Below are 3,954 nucleotides of genomic sequence, written 5' to 3'. Positions count from 1 at the left end.
ACATCACACGAATGACATATATAGTACATACATCTAATGGACATGACTATCGTAGTTGTCATAATTTTATTTAAAAATAAAATATAATTAAGAATCTAATCAAGATTCCTTTAATAAATTAGGAAATAAATTTTTAAATTTTAATTATATATTTTATTTAGGAAATAATTTCTAACCAAGAAAATTTAATTAATTAGGAAATGATTCACTAATTTTAAATCTCCTAACTAATTAATAAATAAATAAATAAATATATATATAATTAAAATTTCTAAATTTAATTCAGACGTTTTCAATTTAATTTTTTTTATAAAGTTTTCAAAATTAGAATTTCCTAGCTAATTAGGAAACATTTTAAAATTAAAATTTATTAATAAATTCAAAATCTTTCCAAATTGAAAATTTCTAAATTATTACATAATATTTCTAAATTAAAACTTCTTAAATTATTTAAAAAAAATTCTAAAATTATTTCAAAAAATTTCTAAAATTGAAATTTCCTAACAATTAGAAAAATTTTCAAAAATAATTTATTTTAATAAAATAAGAAAATTTGCAAAATTAAATATATGATTAACTACTACTGATAAAATAATTTTATGATTATGTGAAAATATGTTCATTATAAAGTCTCGATAAATTAAGATTGATTGAGTATTAAATAAAGATAAAATCTCACAAAGTTAAGATTAAATGCTAGATATCGATAAAATCTTGGTAGATAGTGATCGGATGCAGGGAAAAGAAATGCTAGTAAATTGAGGTCAACAACCTATTAAATAAGGTAAGAATTCAATTTTACCAACGGGAGTATTAATACAAAAACATGCTAATCTGTACATCAACACGTGGATAATAATTCGTCACGATGACATGTACGGCATTTGCTACAAAATCATATGAAAGTCCGATGATACATTGACATGCGAACGAATCGCCCACAAGTCTACTACATGAATTTGAACCGTACTACTGCCTAGATGTGTACACAATCCGTTGGACCCTATCTGCTCCCGTACATGCGCAGTGATCGCTGCAATATTCTGTGGCAGTATTATATGATTATTACAGTAGGGTTGAATGATCATTCAAAATTTTGTAGCAACAATTTGACTGAATATTACTATAGTAAACACAGAATTGATGTCACGGTAGTAAACATAGACTCGAGAAATTGTTACTTATTATGAGTTAAGTGTATCAATTGGCATTGTTTTCAAGAATTTAGAATGGGATTTGATGAATGATAATTGATAGTTGATTCATGTCATTATTTAAGCTAATTAATAGAATGTTTAAAATTTAATTGTAGGTAATATGTCTAGAAAATGAAGATATGGTACACTAGGCAAGTGGTTGCTGTTGATCGGGAGGATACTTCGAACTGGCAAAAAGGTTGGGTGAGTTGGGACAGAAAAAGGGCTCCGGGTGCCGCCTTCCTCTCTAAGCATAACAAAAAGTGTTGGGTTTTTCGGGCCGTGAAAACTACGTTTTCACGTCGCGGAAATCCCGAACCACCCATGCCACTGGATCTCGTGCGAAGAAAAACTTTCGAAAATAATAGTACGAGTTTAAAACTTCGATCTACAGTAGATCTACAAAAAAAAAAAAAAACTTTTATATACCTTTGAAGCGAAGCCCTTCGCGTTCCCGCTCGTCCAAGGTACGCCGGATCTCAAGATTGTCAACGTAGACAATCCTCTAGTAGTATCCACACGAACAAGAAGTGTTCCCTAACACTCAAGGATGGAGAAGAGAGCACCACAAGTGTGCTAGCACTTTCTAGGGCTCTCGGGTAGGATTTAAAAGGGAGAAAGGAGAGAAAGTAAAAAGGAATCTCATATACTCCTCTAGGAACCCTCCTTTGTGACCTTCACTTCACCCTATTTTCTTGGAACTCAACTCAGTCACCTTTTTCTCACTTGCATTAAGCCCACGGCAACCTTAGAGAAGAAGGAAGAAGAGAGAGCTAGAAGAGAGCCAAGGAGGAAGATGGAATGAATGCACATTAATTAAAAAATTCATTCCCTTTCCACCTCTTGAGTGGCCGGCCACATGAGTAACTCCCACTCATTTAATGTGGTCGGCCACATTAAATGGAATGGAGGCTTGTAACCTCCATGAGGTGGCACACCATGATGATGTGGAACATCATCATTGGTCCATATCTTGCCAAATCACAAATGATGTGGCATATAGTCAAGTCAAACTTGACTTTTCCTCTTCCTCTCAAGTCAAGTCAAACTTGACTCAATCTCTCTCTCATGGTTGATCTAATCCAACCATTTAATTCAAGTCAATTTAATATAATGAATCTAATTCATTTAATTAAATTGATTCAATGAGTCATAATCTAAATTAGACTCATTGAACACATGAATCAACTTGAGTTCAACTCAATTAGCCCAATTAGGATTACTCTTAATCCAATTTGATTCATCAAATGAATCTAATCCTCTTGGTTCATCATATGAACCTAATCTCCATCCACTTGTTCTTTGTGTGTGACCCAATAGGTTCTTGTAACGTTGGCAATGCCCCTAAACTCATTTAGAAGCATAAGTAATGAGCGGTATCTAGCAATACATCATTACTACCCAAGTTACAAGAATGTTGAGATCCAACATCACCTTGTGACTACTAATTGTGACTCCTCACAATATATGACAAGTGTCCTTCTATCCTAGACATCTAGATTGATCAATGTGAGGCATAGACCGTGTCATCCTCTGATCAATCTAAATCTTGAACTCCAAGTAGACTCACTAAATCAAATGAGCTCAATATCCCATATTGACTCATTTGGGCATGGCCATGCACTTCGTGGTCTCACTCTATCAAGAATACCGATGTCTCTCCCGTCATATAGGAGGGATAGATCTCATCTACATCACTCACATCCCTCTGCATAATTCGTTACATACCCAGTAATTGCCTTTATAGTCCACCCAGTTACGGGTGACGTTTGACGAAACTAAAGTACATAACTCCTTATGTAGGGAACCATGGTGACTTCAGGTCTAAGGACTAGTAGTCATACTAATAGCCACATGAGAAAGTATATGACACTCATATAACGATCCATGATACTTTCTCATGGCGGGTCATTCAGTACACATTCTCTAATGTATATCCATGTGTCAACTTGATATCTCTATATCCATGACTTGTGAGATCAAGTCATCGAGTTGACCTACATGCTAGTCTTATTGCATTAACATTGTCCCTGAATGTTAATACTCGACTAGGAATGATTAAGAGTAGTGTTCCCTATATCATCTCACTATCGATTCAACCAATCGATTGATATAGGTAAGAACCTTCTACTCAAGGACGTTATTATACTTAGTTTATTTGGCACCAATACAAGTAAGTATAATAACCAAAAACTAAATGCCTTTATTTATGTATAGAATATGATACAACAAGTCCAAAATACAATCATCAAATGATTGGCTCTAGGGCTCTAGCTAACAATCTCCCACTAGCACTAGTGCCAATCAGTGTAGGCTCTAAGCCCCAATGACCTAGTGTGACCATCATATTTCCTCTGTGCCAAAGCCTTGGTCAAGAGATCTACGATGTTAGCCTCTGTAGGTACTCTGCAAATCTTCACATCTCCTCTCTCGATGATCTCTCGAATGAGATGGAAGCGCCGTAGTATGTGTTTGGTCCGCTGATGTGAGCGAGGTTCCTTCGCCTGTGCTATAGCTCCATTGTTGTCACAATAGAGCTCAATGGGATCAGCAATGCTAGGAACCACCCCAAGTTCAGTGATGAACTTGCGGATCCAAACTGCCTCCTTTGCTGCCTCTGATGCAGTAATGTACTCGGCCTCTATTGTAGAATCAGCTACTGTGTCCTGCTTCGAACTCTTCCAGCTGACAGCACCACCATTAATGCAAAATACGAATCCCGACTGCGATCTATAGTCATCTTGGTCGGTCTGGAAGC

The sequence above is a fragment of the Zingiber officinale genome, chromosome 3A (assembly GCF_018446385.1).
Source record: "Zingiber officinale cultivar Zhangliang chromosome 3A, Zo_v1.1, whole genome shotgun sequence".
NCBI classification, from domain to species: Eukaryota; Viridiplantae; Streptophyta; class Magnoliopsida; order Zingiberales; family Zingiberaceae; genus Zingiber; species Zingiber officinale.
Note: the sequence above shows the minus strand (reverse complement) of the source record.